Source organism: Ambystoma mexicanum, chromosome 8 (assembly GCF_040938575.1).
Source record: "Ambystoma mexicanum isolate Mex_15411 chromosome 8, UKY_AmexF1_1, whole genome shotgun sequence".
NCBI classification, from domain to species: domain Eukaryota; kingdom Metazoa; phylum Chordata; class Amphibia; order Caudata; family Ambystomatidae; genus Ambystoma; species Ambystoma mexicanum.
The window spans coordinates 333,083,052-333,100,332 of record NC_090929.1 but is presented as its reverse complement, the minus strand read 5'-3'; the positions used below and the strand labels follow the sequence as shown (position 1 = coordinate 333,100,332).

The 17,281-nt window shown below is 46.8% G+C and overlaps 1 protein-coding gene across 8 annotated transcripts in view; it reads right to left on the bottom strand.

Moving 5' to 3' along the window:
* TRAF2 (TNF receptor associated factor 2) overlaps window positions 1-17,281 on the bottom strand; it is a 1,562,837-nt gene that overhangs the window by 1,502,620 nt on the left and 42,936 nt on the right. For 6 of the 8 annotated variants that reach the window (XM_069609762.1, XM_069609766.1, XM_069609767.1 and 3 more), the window contains exon 2: window positions 14,819-14,907. The exons of the other annotated variants lie outside the window; for them this stretch is intronic. The gene's annotated coding sequence lies outside the window, so the exon portion shown is untranslated. The remainder of the gene's footprint in view (window positions 1-14,818; window positions 14,908-17,281) is intronic. 8 annotated transcript variants of the gene reach the window in all.

Here is a 17,281-nt window from a genome sequence, read left to right as displayed (position 1 = left end):
AGAGCACTTGCCCCACAAAATATGTGCTCTAGATATGCTATTGTCATAAAGTTTGTAAAATCGTAAATGTGTATTACATGAAAAGTAGATTATGTTCAAAAGCCAAGGGGAGGATTCTCTGGCTCATAAAACCACACCATCATGGTGACACACTGTTTTCTCCTCCAATCAAGGGAGAGAGCAGATTCTAGCCTATAGCCAACCAAGGGGGTGCGCTTAGGATAATCCAGCATACACACCCCTTTATCAAATTCATAAATAGAGACAGCTGAGGACTTAGAAAGACAGACACACATTCACCCACCAACCAACTTCATAGTCCATCCCTAGTGTAATGAAATCCTGTTTATTTTTTTTAAAAGCGCATCCTTGTTTTACAATTTGCCTCTATCTGAAAAAACCGACCTCCACAAAAACGTCTGCAAAGTAGTAGACTGTAGTAGGAATGCAGGGTTCACAAGGTATGATTTATTGCTGAGTTAAACTTTCAAACAGCTTCTCATTATAAACAACAAAACATGCTTAAATGTGGTTCAGCAGGCTTGCTCGGAAAAAAGGTGAATCAATTCAGAGTTCGCATGAATGTCCTCTTAAGCTTGGCTCCTCTTTGAAAGAAAATTAATCAGGTCACATAAATTCCTTTCCCCGGACACTAGCTTGCCATTCCTTCGCCAGCTGTCCAAATTGGGCTTTAAAAAAACGAAAAACAAACAGAGAGGGTAAACCCACGGAAACACTGTCCTTTGAAAATGGTTTACGGCCAAACTTTCCTTGTCAGTGAACCCGCTTCAGTAGTGTTCCCGGCGCTGCCGCTCTTCGAGCCTCTGCTGGTGGAGGGTCTGCCTCTTGATAAGGATCTCCGCGGTGCCGAGTCTTCAGCCTCCTAGTACGCCCAGTGTACATCACCTGGGGATTCCTCCCACTTCTCTGTGGTCTCCGGCCAGGGCTGCTGCTGTAATGAGAGACACCTGATGAGTTTCCCAGGGCTTCTTTTAACTCATACTTTGCTCCTCCCCTCCGCTCAGCTTCCACCCGCCTTTCCTGCCCACTTCCCACACCTGCAGCCAGTTTGCCTTCATTCCTCCACCCTGCTCCATGCACTGTTTGTCCCACACCTTCAGCCAGCTTGCCTTCATACCTCCACCCTGCTCCATGCACAGTTTGTCCATCCCAACCCGTAATGCTATGGGGGTATCTGTCACTGTACCGCATGACAGGGCTGTATCTATACCGCTTCCCTTTGTTCATTTTATCTTTTCCCCCACCTGGTCTCCATTTCCCGTGGTGGTTTATGGGACATGTAGTTTTGTTCTGTCCTGCTGATGTAACATTTTGGGTGCTGGGTGTGAAAGTTAGAATGGGGCTGTCTTTTATCTCCATTGCCTCTTTGACCTCCTCACAACGTCCATAACATCTTCAATTTTCATGCTAGAAACTAAGTGTCTGCTTGTAGCTAACATCCCAAGCTTTCAAGAGAACCCAAAACCGCATCCCAAATCCTTATAGTTCTCACGCGATCACCGCGCGCGTAAAGGTTCGCCGCAAATTTTCATTTTCGCAAAATCTACAATGTGTAAAATAGCTTTTCATTGCACCCGACCTCAAAATTACGTTTTCCCATTGCTTATTACTCTCAAATCATTGCTAGTGTTTGTCTGCAACCATACAAAGCGGCTCCCATTAGAATTTCAACAATTTCAGTGATTTAAGCCATATTTAGTGTTTTTCCCATTCCATTCAAAGCCAACTTTAAAAGCATTTTGACAGTTTACCAATTAGTTCCGTTTCTCTCTTGTGTTTGCTGGGGGGAAATTAGGATTGGTCTATTTGCTTGAATTCTGCATTACTGAAACCTGTTCTCTCTGCTCCTATCCCTCTACATTGCATATTGGGGGATTGAGGGTTGTGCAGGGGGAAATAGTAACCATATTCCTCTTTGATTTGAATATACACCCAAAAGTATTATTTCTGTGCTGCATTGTTTTTGCTCATTATTACTCTTTAGGATTAAAGAGATTGCTTAGTGTGACATCACCCCATTGGTGATTACTGTATACCCATTAAGAATAGTGTGATGATATTGTGAAATACATAAAAAAATATTTTAACTTTGGATACCAACCTCATTCCTGGTTCAGTGTGACCCCAGGGGGTTCAAAGAGATGGGAGTGATATAAGTGGTACATCGATCAGAACAAAAGAACTTATCGACACAAATAAATAAATAAGGGTTTCAGTTGCGCATTACACGCTAGGCATTGACTTAGGTGAAGTGCTGGATTGAAATCACCTATATACTAGAGATTGCGCATTCCCATCTGGCAGGGGGACACTTAGGACAATCCAAGACCCAGCCACACATCAGTGGGAAGTTTTACTGGCCAGGTATCCATGCTGATATAAAAAAACCTTTATTCAGCAATGTGAAATGTGTCAAAAAACCAGGACTCGCATCCCATTGCTGCCCCTCTGAATCCTTTACCAATAATAGAAGTACCTTTCTGAAGAACTGGGATGGACATCATTGGAGCTTTTGAAACGTCTAGACTGGGTAGCAAATATGTCCTCTTGATTGTCGACTACGCAACTAGATACCCAGAGGCATTCCCTATGCGGAAAAACACCACCCAGCAGATTCTAAAACGCCTCCTACCATATTTTTCCAGGGTTAGCTTTCCTAAGGAAATCCTGATGGATCAAGGATCCAATTTCGGGGCGTGGCCAGCATGCAAGCGCAGGAGACGTGAGCCCCGTGAGCTCCTCTTGCCGCCGACAACATCCTGAGGAAATTATCCTGTTTGGTGGGGGCGATACGACTTGCAATTTCAGGATTAGCTGCAAGAATGCTGGGAGAAGCTTCGTGTGCATTTTCAGCCCAAGAATCCTGCTCTGGGTGAGGGAGAAAAGCAAAAGAAGTTTCGGCGCGCAGTGCGCGAGTAGCAGACTTTAAAATGGACGCTGCAGTCCGATCCCCGTAATAAACGGAACCCCCTGAGGCCCGTGGTGAGAGAGGACCTCTCTGCTGCCTCGAGACGGAGCTGGAGGACCGGAGCAGTGAGCCGCGCTGCGACCCGACACCCGATCGCTGGGAAACGGAGTGTCGTGAATGCCGTCGGAGCTGTCCCCGAGAGCGGAGAGACCCTGCGGCGCCCTTGTGAGCGGGAAAGGCGTTCGCCAGAGAGGCGGAGGACGGAGGTCGGGTTGTGACACACGGCCTCATACCCGCTGACCACAGTGCTGCTCCCCGTGGCGCAGGCGGAGGTGGATGGAAGGAGTGGCGCTGCCCGCGCACACCAGCGAGGAAGACCCACGGGGCTAGAGCACACGGGGGCGGAGGGACAGATCACCCCCCCCAGTCCCCTGGCGAAATCAACCGGAGTCCCTCCTTCTCCCTGCACGCGAGGCCGTACCCTGCTGGCCTCCACCCCTCCGTAACAGAGGCAAACAGGCACTTCCTGGCTGGACTTACATGGGGAGAATACCTACCCCCAGGATTCCTATACATAGGCACCCCTGTATATCTGATACCTCTAACTGGGAGGGCAGCGGGTGTTTACGTGACTGCAGGTACACGAACCTTGGTGGACTAATCCGTGTGTGCTGACAATTGGCGGCCCAGGTCCAAGATGGCCTACGGTGCCTGGCGACGGGCCGGGCGGACGAGCTGTCCTCCCCCGCCCCGTGGCTTCTGGCCGTAGCGCCGTGCGGAGAGGACCCTGCGTGAGGAAAACTGCGCCTGCATCAGAAGCGCCCTCTGGTGCAGCAAGCAAGTAAGTGGGCCCTTCCCGCCCCGGCCGCCCCAATTATCCCGGGGAACACCTGACGCGTGGAGATTGGAGCGCAAGGGGGCCTCGCAAGCCAACAAAGGGGAAAGAACCCAGTGGACTCCAGGGGCTACACCGAGTACTCTCCACGGGGAGTCCCGGGGCACGGGCCCTTCCCAGCATCGGCACCCAGCGAAGTCACAGTACAGGGCATAACTGGGGTAAGAACCACCAAGGAGCAGCACCAGCGCCGGCACCTGGCCCCGCCAGGATTTTGCTGCTGCCGCTAGGCTGAGTAGGAGACGCGGATCCCCACCACCGTGGTCTTCAGCGCACAGCGCGATGGGGAAGGACAGGCAGAGGAAAGCATCCACCCAAAGCAGTATGGATCAGTTTGCGGTAGCCACGGCCCCGGCTCCCGCGGCATCAACGACACAAGCACTCCCCCAACCAGAGGATGAACCTCTCTCCTTGCGGGACATCATGGCGGCTATCGCTAGCTCGCGCTCCTCCATGGAGATCAAGATGGATAGCATCGCAGCAGAAGTCTCCTTCCTGCGGCACGACCTACAAAAGTTAACTTCCAGAACGGGCGAGGCCGAGCACCGTATCTCAGCAGTAGAGGATAACGTCACTGGGATCAACAGGCAGATGTCCCAAGCCCTGACCCGCCTGAAGACCCTAGAGGCCAAAGTCGATGAGGGAGAGGGAAGGTCTCGCCGCAATAATGTTCGCATCCTGGGCCTGCCGGAGGGGGAGGAGGGACAGTGCATGGAACTGTTTCTTGAACAATGGCTCACTGGCATCTTCGAACCCTACTCTTTCTTAAAGTTTTTCTCCGTGGAGAGGGCACATAGAATGCCCTCGGGCAGACCGATCCCGGGCGCTCTGCCCCGAACAATAATTGCCAGACTGCTGAACTATCGTGACAGAGACGCGCTCCTGCAAATGTCCCGTTCCCAAGGGTCGATTACACACAATGGGATGCGAATAGCCTTTTTCCCAGACTACACCCGTGAGGTGCAACGTGCAAGGCAATCCTTTGAGCCTCTCAAAAGACAGCTGGCGCAGTTAAAGGTGAAATACGGCCTTCACTTTCCGGCCCAACTAAAGATTCACCATAAGGGGACGACAGTTCACTTTACAGACCCACAGGAAGCCTGGAGACGGGCCGAGGCACATATTGAAGGGGATTGGTCCACGAGACCACGAAGACAGAGAGGCAGGGTCCGACCCGGGACACGACAAGTCTCCCCGAGGAGAGTTCCGGAGCGAGAGGAGCAGGAGGCTCCGGAGCGACTAGCGGAGCAGGACGCACACTGAAAAATGCTCTACCCTGCAATGAAGAGAAAGAGTGCTCCAATGCAGCATACGGGCGTACCAAAACCATACTCCCGACTGAGTCACGGGAGACGCCCCACCATGTAAAACACCAACATACGGCACAAGAAGGAGAACCCCCCTGGGTAGGTCCTTTCTTGGAGTTTCGTTTAAAGTCAATTCGCACTTGAGCTACAGGTAGACACCTGTACCTCTAAGTTAGTTTGCTTCATGTGAGTTGTCCGGTTGACAACTTGGATTCTCATGTTCGGGCGACAGATGCTTCTAGTTGGGAGGAGTATAGGGTGGGTAGTTATGGGTTTGTTATGTTTAGTTAGGAAAGGGGCCAGACAAGCAGGAAATATACTAAAGATCAAGATAGGGGCAGCAGCAAATAAACACACAGAAACTCGGCGCCAGGCGCCGCCGCCAGTAGCATATACTTTCTCGTCCATAAATAGTTATGGCCTCCAGTAGCATCAGGACCAGCAAGGCCAGGTCACTTAACTTCATGACCTGGAATGTCAACGGACTCGGCAATGCAATCAAACGCCGATTGGTAGGGCAATACTTGAAAAGGCACACTCCAGATATAGTTTTTCTAGTTGAAACACACCTTGCAGGCACAGAATGTTCTTTATTCAAACGCACAAACTACAGACTTGCACTCCATGCAGGCTTTACAATGGGTTCACGTGGTGTCCTGATACTGATACATAAAAACCTCCCCTTCCATTTGAACACGGTGTCTCAGGACACCGGAGGCAGGTACATATACGCGACAGGCACGCTCTGGGGAAACTCCATCACATTGCTTGTTGTCTACGCACCACCAACTTTATTAACGCCATTACTCACCGACATTTCCCCCATGATTACGGAGGATAACTCCGACATCACGATAATTGGAGGGGACTTTAATGAAGTCATGAACCCAACCCTAGACCGCTCACACTTGCGCAATAGAAACCCCGGGGTACACACCAAACGTGCCACGTTCACGAACACCCTAGGTTTGTGTGATGTATGGAGAGATCTCCACCCCGACTCCAGGGAATATTCCTTCCATTCTGGGGTGCACGCCTCGCTTTCCAGACTGGATTACTTCTTCATTCCATCAACTGACTTACATAGAGCACAAGAAGCATACCTATTACCTAGGGGTATCTCTGACAACTCCCCGGTGGTGCTGAAAATCACAACCTTTAGACCGACCCCCCCCCCGCCTAGCTGGCGCCTGAATAATTATTACTTGGGCTACCCAGACCTGACAGAAAAACTCCAAGAGGCGACCGAAACATATTTTGAGCTAAACACGGAGTCTGCAGCAGACCCGGGGTCACTATGGGAGGCATATAAAGCAGTACTAAGGGGGGAACTCATCTCATGGACATCCGCACATAAGAAGCAGCACCTCCTTAAAGTACACGAGGCAGAACAACAAGTTAAATTGGCAGAGGAAGCCCATATTACCCAGGACACGCCTGAGACGAACCGAGCCTTACTCCGAGCACAGAAGCTGCTCCAGAACACAGCACTTGATAACGCCAAACACGCACACACTGCAATGAGGGCGCGTGTTTATGAAACAGGCGATAAAGCTGGCAAGATGCTAGCGTGGCTGGAACGTAAGGAGCAGGGACGCAGACAGGTGCATCAGTTACAGGGTGGGAGTCCAGGCCCACTAGTGTCGGATCAAGACATTTCACAAGGTTTCGCAGACTACTACGCTGATCTCTATAAGGAGCCCACAATCCGCATGAACATGTCAATAGTGGATGAAATTAACTTTCCCACTTTGGATGAGACCCAACAAGAACTGTTGGAAAGGGATATAACGGAAGAGGAAGTGGCGTGTGCGATGTCTGCCCTTCAAACTGGCAAATCCCCAGGCCCAAATGGCTTTCCGATCGAACTGTGGCGGAAGGTGGGGACCAACGTGATTGCCCCACATCTACTGAGAATGTACCAGCATGCAAAAGAACGGGGCATCCTATCCCCAGACTTGAGAGAAGCCACGATAATCGTATTGCCCAAACCGGACAAGCCTCCTGAGAACTGCAATTCATACCGGCCCATTTCACTCATAAACAGCGAAACGAAAATTCTTGCTAAATTGCTGGCAGACCTTTGCAACAGGTGATACCCGTGCTAATTCATCCGGACCAGTGTGGTTTCATGCCCCAGAGATCGACACGCATGAACCTCCACAGACTGCATGCGGCACTGGAGAAAGCCGACAGTATTCAAGGGCCGCTGGCCTTGCTGGCAATCGACTTTGAGAAGGCCTTCGATTCAGTGAGATGGGAGGCCATCTGGGACATAATGAGACGCATGGGGTTTGGCGAAAATTTTATGAGCTGGGTGCATTTGCTCTACAGCTGGCCGGTGGCCAGGACTAAGGTTAATGGTTGGCAATCAGATCTGTTTAGTCTGGGCAGAGGCACCAGACAGGGCTGCCCCCTGTCAGAAATGATCTTCGCAATAGCCATAGAACCCCTGGCTATTCTCCTACGTGATACACGGCTCTGGGAAGGGTTCCGCTGGTCGGAGACATGGGAGGACAGAGTGTCGCTCTACGCGGATGATCTGCTTATATATTTGAAAGGCCCACGCAATTCCTGCCACAGAGTCACACGGATGTTGAAGGAATACGGAGACTTCAGTGGCCTGTGGGTAAACTGGTCAAAATCCACCCTATTTCCCATAGGCAATATGGCAGCTGCAAGCCCCGCGGACTGCCCCTACCAAATCGTGACAGATCAGTTTAAATACCTGGGGGTCATCATCACGAAGAGTCTGGCAGACTACACATCGCTGAACCTACACCCAGTTGTGACAAGGTTTGCGGAGGACACTCGCCACTGGTTTTCCCTGCCACGAACACTGATGGGCAGAGCAGCCCCATTCAAGATGATCGCACTCCCAAAGTTTCTGTACATTTTGCAAAACGCTCCGCTACACATCCCACATCATGAATTCCTGAAGATAGACTGTATCCTTCGAAAGCTGTTGTGGAGCGGAGGTCACCCGCGGATTGCCCTCTCTACCCTGCAAAGGTCCATCTGGGAGGGTGGGATTGGGCTGCCCAGATTGCAAACTTATTACTGGGCCAGCCAGATGGCGGTGGTGAACGACATGCTCCATGGGGACAGGGATTTGCCGCACATCAAAAGGATCAACTCTCAGAGCGGAACTGCCCCTTGGAGCTTCTGTATCGCGGCCGGTGCCGCAGACCAGCTCTAGATATGGACACTCGCATTACACGCATCTGGACCGAAGCGCACCGCCACATAGGCTGGGACGCGAAACTGACTCTAGCCCAACCTCTGTGGAACAACAGCCTTCTCCCCGAAATGTTGAAGCTCCCCAAATGGCCCGCATGGGCCAGTAGAGGCATTACCAGAATCGGAGACGTAATAAGGGAAGAGACACTGGTCACGTTTGAAACACTATGTTCTGAATTCGTCCTCCCACCCTCCGAGGAATACCACTATACTCAACTGAAACACGCACTGCATGTCCACCGACAAACCATCAGCGATATCCCGGAATGCACCCCGTTGGAACGCAACATTGTCCAGGACCAAATACAGCGCAAAGTCACCTCAACCATGTACAATGTAATCACATCCTTTGCTACGCCTGAATTGATCAGTCTAAAAGCCAGATCGGAGCGCGACGTGGGCTCGCTTCAACCTGAGGACTGGACAGAAGCTTTGATGTATCCCCGGGAAGTGGCCATTTCATCGAGACTCCGGCTGGTGCAACTCAAAATCCTACATCGCATCTATTATCCCAGAGTGGCACTTTTCCGCTGGGGCAGAATCCCGGATGTACGTTGCCTGCGTTGTAAACGGGAGGAGGGTACTTTCTTCCACATTATATGGGAATGCGACAAAATACAGCAATTTTGGAGGAAATGCTGTGACAAGCTTTCCAGAGTCATGGGCAAACCAGTGCAAAGGGGACCAAAACAGCTCCTGTTAGGAATCTCCGACGAAAGTGATCTGACCCGCTACGAGAAATTGCTCTGGTCAACCGCAACAGCAGTCCTCAGAAGGAACATTGCACAGTTTTGGGGATCTGATCTGCAAGGGGTTGCCCGCAAAAAGTAGATAAAATATGGCAGAGATGGGAAGAGGATGGCTGAGTTCCCGACGAGATGTAACGGGTAAGACGAACCATTTGGGCGGGTGACGCCGGGTTAGCGAGCCTGGAACGCACAAACTGCCTCATGAGCCCCCTTACCGCAGACTGGATGGCCCCGAGAGCTAAAGCCCCATTTTTCATTTTCCCTTTCCTTCCCCCTTTTCCCTGGAGCGGTTTACCGTCCCCCCCCCCACCCCTCCTTCCTTCCTTCCCCTTCCTTGCAATGTTGGGATACTTGTAATGTTTTATTCATGTTTTAAAAACTAAATAAAGTTTTTGATTAAAAAATAAAAAAGGATCCAATTTCATGAGCAAGCTCTTGCATGAAGTCAAGGAGCTGCTCCATATTACCACATTACGAACTTCAGTGTACCATCCCGAAAGCGACCGATTGGTAGAGAGATTCAACAAAAACCTCAAAATTATCCTAAGAAAGTTGGTAAATAAGGACGGGAAGGACTGGGACTGTATGATCCCCTGGGCACTGTGTGCAGTATGGAAAACTGCTCAGGCATCCAATTGATCTCTCCTTTTGAACAACTTTATGGTAGGGAGCCTAGAGATGTCCTGGACATGCTCAGGGAGACCTGGGAAAAAAGAAAAGAGGCACCCATTCCCCTTTCACAAACTGCTACCAGATTGCAAGAGCATACAAGACTTGTTCGAGATCTAATCTATACTTATATGGAAAAGGTTCAAATCCAACAAAAGTCCACAAATCACAAAAAGATAAACTTAAGATAATTTTCCGTAGGACAAAAGGTATTGGTCCTCTTGTTGTCTCTAAGTGGCATGGACACATGAAATACTGGACCTAACAGGAACCTGTACCTATAAGGTAGCACAACCTGACAGGAAACAAAAGATCCATCTATATCACATAAATCTCTTCAAAGAGTGGAAAGAAAACCTGTCTGCCACCAATGCCACGATACTATCCTGTTTGGTACCAGAAGAAATAGACAACTTTGAATTAATTCCTCAAGAGCCATCTAATCAACAACAAGAAGATTTAAAGGATTTATGTCATTTCCTGATGTATTCTCAGAGAAACCAGAAAGTGTGAAAGGCACTTATCACTACATTACAACACCCAAGGGATAGGTGGTCCATCTGAAACCCTATAGACTCCCGGAAGCCCATAAACAGATAGTGGTTGAGGAAGTGAATAAAATGTTAAGAGCAAATATTATTGAACCCTCTTCAAGCCCACGGTCTTCCCCTATCATATTGGTCACCAAACCTGACCATTCCTGGAGGTTTTGCATAGACTTCTGCCAAGTTAATGCCATCTCCGATTTCAAAGCCTATCCCATGCCACGCATCGATGACCTCATTGATAAACTCTGAAACACCAGTTTTCTGTCAACCCTAGACTTAACAAAAGGGTACTGGCAGGTCCCAATGTATGGACCTGATAAGGAAAATACAGCTTTCTCGAATGCCCCTGGGACTGTCCAGTTCAAAGTCCTCCCTTTTTTGCTTTCAAAGGGCTCCAGCTACTTTGACGACTTGTGGACAAAATATTACAGCCCTACTATGATTTCTGTGGAGCTTAGATTGACGATATCGTCATTTATAGTAAAAACTGGGAAGACCATCTGTTCCATCTCTTTACTATTATGAGGGCCATCAGAGAAGCTGGCCTAACTGCCAATCCATCAAAATTGAGACTGGCTAAACCAGCCGTGAAATACCTCAGCTTCTTTATAGGGAATGGGAGTGTCCAACCTCAACGCGAGAAATTGAAGACCGTCCTAGATATCTCTACATCTAAAACTTAGATATCTCCGAGCATTCCTAGGGTTAATCAGTTATCACTGTTATTACTGTAGGTTTATCTCAAACCTCTCAGACAGAACAGCTAGGCTAACAGACAAATTAAAGAATGATGTACCCAAGAAAATTCATTGGACTCATCACAGATCCTTCTCTACTAGTTTGGATTAGCAAGCGAAAAGATTCTAACCCTAGAGTTATGCGATGGTTCTTAGATCTGCAACCATACTGTTTCACTGTGGAGCACCGAAAGGGCAAAGACCAAGGGAATGCAGATTTCCTCTCTCAGTGTCATGACCCCCAGGACTATATCACACATATCCTCATAGTGTAGTGGGGGGAAGTGCACCAACACAGGCAAGGTATAGACGATTAGGGTTGCTGGTTGACACAGACACCTAATGGCAATGGCAGCTCCCACCAAGATGGCTGCCAGGTTAGGACTCTGTATTTGTATTTATTTTATTTGTTTGCCGCCTGGCCCGGAGGCATCTGAAATCCAAGTAATCCAAGATGGCCCACAGGCAGCCTACGCATCAGTGACTCTGTTGGTCTAGTTACACAGGATGCAGCCCAGACCTATAAAACCACGCCCTCGGCCACACCCTGTGCTTACGGTTTTTCCTGCTGTCTTCGGTAGCAGTGCAATGCTTACCTCGCTGCCCGATTCCTGTGTTTAAGTTACTCACCAGACCTCCTGCAATCCCAGCATACTTAACGGACTTCTGGACACGATGGGTGCCATCTGCTGCTTCATTCCTTCGACGCCTGAAATGCATGTAAACTTGCACAGTTTCAAACTTTTCAGATTTTTGTTCGAACGCTGCACTTCCTCCATAATGCAGAACTGGTTGCAAAGGAAACATTACAAAGCAAACTACTTTTGAATGCAACATTATAAATCAATATGTTTTACAGGTTGATCTCAGATCAAGTCCCTGTGTCATCTCTGAAGATTATCAGGTGATATCTGAAATGTATATTATGACCAAATCACGTACATATTTTTCGATTGTAGAGTTATTTGTGCGGAAGTGATCTGTGCGATGAAAGATAGTAATTTTCAGTATGATTGACATTTTATGTCTTTTAATGATTATTCTATTCAAGGAATGTACTCAAGATGTGCAATTAGAAGAAGAGGCACATGGACCAGAGGTGTATATTTAACCTAATATGAAATACAATTGTGCATCACGTTGCATTAGGAATGTATCTTTATAATGTAGTAATGTTTTTCAGTCCGTCAAGTGGGTTCTGATTGTAACTATGTACAATTGCTTGTTTGCGTGCAACTGAGATTTGCTTGACTTCAACCCTATCAAAATGCTGTTTTTTCAGCTTGGTGTTGCAGTCGGGAAAGAGAATGCCACGGTCACAAAGCCGTTTAAGAAATCAAGGGTAAAGAACGAAAGTTTGTTGTGGAGAATTTTTAAAGCTGATGTTTTAGTGATATGTTTTTTAAAGGGAAATCTTATTTATGTATGTGTGCTATACATTGAGCATGTTTGTCTTTAAATCTGTAAGCGGCCCAGAAGGAAGAGGAGTATAAAGACTCAGACAACAACTGAAACAAAAGATGTCTCTTGCCAAACTGATTTGACACCGGAGCAAATACTATTTGAGGTGCTGCGTGGTCAAGTCAATATTTACACTCGTGACACATTTGTCCAGTGGCAGGAAAATGAATGGAATCTCACCTGCGAACCATACAAAGTTACCATGGACCATTGCTACTCTGCGAAACTTCGAACAGATGAAACTGAAGACAATGAAAATGCATTGCTATTGCTTGCAGAACCTTTGACACAATCAACACCCTCTAAAAATGTTCCAGCAAACAAACATTCAATGTTACCTGTTTCTTCAATTCAGGCGGAAATATCACAGCCTAAAGCGACAGAGGCTAAAGCTTCAACGCAATTGACTGATGAATTGACCCAAGATTTATACTACAGTTTGCCTAGTTTGGAGGGGGGGGAATTGTCCACCACTGTAGAGTCACAAAAAAGTACTGATAGACGTTTGGCTATTAAAGGAGCAAAAATACATTGTACTCGACAGCTGCCTGCTAGAGATTGTATTAGTGCTGAAATGTGCTCATACATTAAGAGGGCAGATATGGGGGCAGCCATTGGTGAATGTGTCTCGTGCGCACCAAACTGAAAATCCATGCCAGCTGTATCAACCTCCATAATACATTTTCATAGTCTGCTCGACCGATGCTCAGCAAAGTGCCCGCTGGAAATCTATTTTGTTCACCAGCTTTACTCTTCAGCAGATCGACTTTCAGTAAGATTTCCAGTTTCTGTCAATTCGTGGGAGTTCCTTGCTAAAACCCAGTACTACAAATATCAAATGGGAATACTTATTCCCCCGCTATTAGTCAAGCCTGGAAAGTCGAACACGTCAATGGACAGTACATTCTCTGGCAAACGTTTCAGGCTAGCTGGCGATGGACAGTGTGACAGTCCACGATTTTACGCTATGTACCGCACATACCACTTTCAAGACATGGAAAGTAAAACAATAGTAAGTTTGGTGATTGCGCAGGTGTCTAAATGAACATCGTCTGTGGCCATGGAGAAACACGGTTTCGATAAATCCATTGAACATCTTTAATCCAGGGGAATGCAAATAGACCCGATAGCCACTGACAGGCACATTTCCATAGCCAAGGCCATGCAAGAGAGGTTTCCACACATTCGGCATCAATATGATGTGTGGCACATTGCGAAATCAATCAATAATACAATTACAGCTGCTGGTAAAAAGAAGGGTGCTGAACAAAATTTAAACTGGTATTAGTCTATCAGCAAACTTCTTTGGCGGAGATCCAAAACTTGTGATGGATCTTTAGAAATTCTACTGGAAAAATGGGGTTCATTGATGCACCATTGTTCCAACGTACACTCATAGACAGAAAACCAAAATTTCCATGAATGTGAACACAGACCTTTATCGAAGAAGCAGGAACGCAAGAAGACATGGTTGGTGCTGTGTTCTCCTCCACACAAAGCACTTGAGAAGATGGTGTACAATAAAATGCTTTCAAGAGACCTGAAGGGACTAACAGAATTCTGTCATACTGGAGATTTAGAGGTGCTCTGTAAAATGTGCCTAAAGTAGAGGTCCAAAAGGTTGCATTTTGGCATAGATGGTATGGAGGCCAGAACAAGACCAGCTGTACTTGCAAAAAAACGAGACCATTGGGAGGGAACAAGCGACAACTGCAGGAACATTCTAGATGCTTCATTACCTCATGGTCTTTACAAAATGAGGGAAACAATGGGTGGCCAAGCCAATGTATCAAGAAATGGATTTTGAATTTGTAAAAGATCCGACGTTGACTGTGTTGGCCAGGACTACTCATGGAATGGATCCTGATTTTGTCCCCAGGACACACAAAATGCCACAAAACATTGCAAACAAGCCTTGTCCTCCTAAATCGGAACTTGTGGAAAGGTTGACTTCCAGATTTAAAGAATGTGTAGGTGTGTTCAAAATCTGCTCACAATAACATTTGACATTAAACTGTAATTGAATATAACACCCCAAGGTTGTGATTGTTTGCATTGGGACCCCTGCTCCCGCTTTCCCACCCTCACTCTGGGTGGCTTCCCTTGGCCCTGCACCCGCACCGATCAGCAAGGCTAATAAACCTTGGGGGTCATCTTCAACTTCACTCTCTCCATCTCTTCTAAAAATCTGGAGATCTCTAAAAAGTGTAACTATCAGCTACACCTCCTCAGAGATACTCTACCTTTCCTCACTTTACCCCAGCAGTTAACTGTCACCAATACCTCAGTTCTCTCGAGGCTGTAATCATCAACCTTGCAGCTTCGGGACAGCATCTCTCCGGCACAGAGATCCCTTCGCTGGCTCCCCGTGGCTGCAAGGATCAAGTTTGAGACACTTATTATTGGTTCTCTGCACTTACCACAGTATCCAATGATAGGGTGCACTTGGTCTTCCCTCCCACAGTGACCAAACTGCACAGATGCTTTATACACAGACGCTTTATAAATAAACATTACTGAGGGCCAACCCCACGAGAACTACTGTGTTACACTGAATACGAGTTATTGATTTATACCGTGCCTAGTATCAGAGTTTCAGCAAATCAGAGAAATAGATTGTCCAGTTGATTGTAGTATGTGATTTTGTGCTGAGCGTCAAGGTACAACCGATATGGTCTACTGCCCTGGTATTACTGAAAGTAATGTAAATGTATCAATTGGTTCTGACTTCCAAAGAACTCTTGTTACGTGTTCCAAATAAGGTTATATGCTTCAGTCTGTGTACCTTCAAGCATAGTGTTTTGTTTTTTTAAAGTGGTTGTATATAATCAGTTATTACTTATTTGCACTGAGAATTAACTAGGCCTACTCATATTTAAATAAACCATTTATTTTTTCAATACATAGTGTTTGTGTTTCTTTGCAACATTTGTATTACAATATCACAAACTAATTCCACTGCCCCCTCTCTGTCCTTAGATAAGCCTGGATGCTCTGCCTACGCAACGTTGAACTTAGGTGGTACAGCATTATACTAAGATTGGAGTAGTGGACTGCTTTAGTTGAATGCTTTCAATAAGCCTTTGTTTTGACTTTAGAAAAACTGCAATAGCACAGCCTCCCCCGTAGTCGACCCAATAAGTCATTACAATAGGGTATATGTTTTGTATGTGTACGAAGTGGAGGTGCGTGCTGTCGACAATTTGGAAGAAAGGGTAATTGAAAGGGCTACAAATCGTGCCATTGCAGACATAAAAATGTATTGCATTGCTGCAATTGGCTACATGGGTGAAGCCCTCGCAACACATGACAGTACCTTTCACGCACCAATATCCCGTAAAGGTATTCAATGTTTGCTGGGTTAGCCTGCGCTCCCAAGCTATTCTCAACTCATGAGAAATTATTTCCCGCCAAGTGCACAGCCTACTCGAATAGTGGGAACAAATTCTTCATTGCCTCAGGCCCCTTCTTGACTTTGCACTGCCTTTCCAAGAAGAACCATGCACTACTGCAATGTGGAGCACAGGGTTAACCGATCAGTATCAACCCTCCCCAGACTAAGGGCCCAATTCACAGAACGTTTCCCTATGGGATTGCGTCATTATAAAGCACTTCCCTTAATCAGGCCCATAGTCTTGACAGCATCTCAAGCCACATCGATTGGTCTGGCTTGTTAAGAAAGTTCAACTGTTTCAGTAAACCAAGGTTTAAGTGTACAGAATAAAAAAAAATAATAATAAAAGAAAAGAAGCAGCAAAGGTCTCTGCTGCTCTACAACGTTAAGACTCCACAGTGAATGTTGATGCCTTTTGCCACAGGGTCATTAATGACATCACACATAGGGTCTGAACCCGCACGGTTGATTGGTTAGAAAGTATACATGATCCTGCTCCATAGGGGAAGCCAGGCCACAATTGGTTTGTTTCTCAAGTGGATCTGCTGGGCTCATCTATCCATGAAGTGATTGTCAGGTCCCTCATAAGTTAAATTCTGAAAAGCAGGATGATATGCTAGGCCTGTTACTATCTCGCTGCAGAATGTACCAGGAATGCTCGTCGGATGGTGCATGGTTGAAGGGTAGAAGAAATACTCACACTGACCAACACATTCTGCGGTTTGTCCTGTGAAAGAGTGCAGGAGAAGGGAGAGGGTGGGTTTCAATTTAATGTTCTTACAGAGATGATATATCCACAAAGGTACCAGCAACACATACCTTTCACAATTGTTCATACGTTCCTATTGCCAAACAAATTTTACATAGCCGTTTGGAACTGTCCTTGGCTTTCTGAACCATTAGCAAACTACAGCGTATGGTAGGTTTTTTTTTGTTTTTTTTGCATTCTTTCACAAAATTGAAACCTACCCGTCTCGGTCTTCCATCTCTGAAAACCAGCTAGGATTTTTATTTGGCTTTGAGCAAAAGTTAGCAACTGCTTGAAGGACACAAGGTGTCCAGTAGCCACAAAAAAATTATAACATTTACTATATTGCAAGTGGACATACGGGAAGTTAGTTTCCTTTCCTACGAGTTTTTAAATCGAAGCGGTTACTTGGCGAGATCGAGCAAATGGAATATCCCGAAATTATGGGAGTTCAATTTTACATCATGTATTTGCGATTAGAAAACGGCACATGTGCTTGATGCATAACAACTAATTCATCGACAAATACTAATTCATCGACATGCAAATGTGCGATCAGACCAAAATAATGGACACGGTACGATGCGTTATGTTAATTTATATT